Here is a 276-nt window from a genome sequence, read left to right as displayed (position 1 = left end):
AATGAAACCCTAAAACCCTAATCTTTATGAATTAAAACCATAGGGTAATAGATCAAAAATCCTAATTGAGTAAATCGAAGCTCTAAAAGTTCGATACCCCAAACCCTAAATGATGTTCATACATGATTAAAACCCCAAATCGGTTTTTACAAGTTAAAATCCGATAAACCCTAACCTTATATCAATAAACCCTAAATAATATAGTATCAGAATTAATTATACTATAATTATCAAATCACATATTAAAACCCTAATCGAATATTTTGAAATCAAAAC

Source organism: Brassica oleracea, chromosome C5 (assembly GCF_000695525.1).
Source record: "Brassica oleracea var. oleracea cultivar TO1000 chromosome C5, BOL, whole genome shotgun sequence".
Taxonomy (NCBI): domain Eukaryota; kingdom Viridiplantae; phylum Streptophyta; class Magnoliopsida; order Brassicales; family Brassicaceae; genus Brassica; species Brassica oleracea.
The sequence above is the reverse complement of the archived record's forward strand: the minus strand, read 5'-3'. Positions refer to the sequence as shown.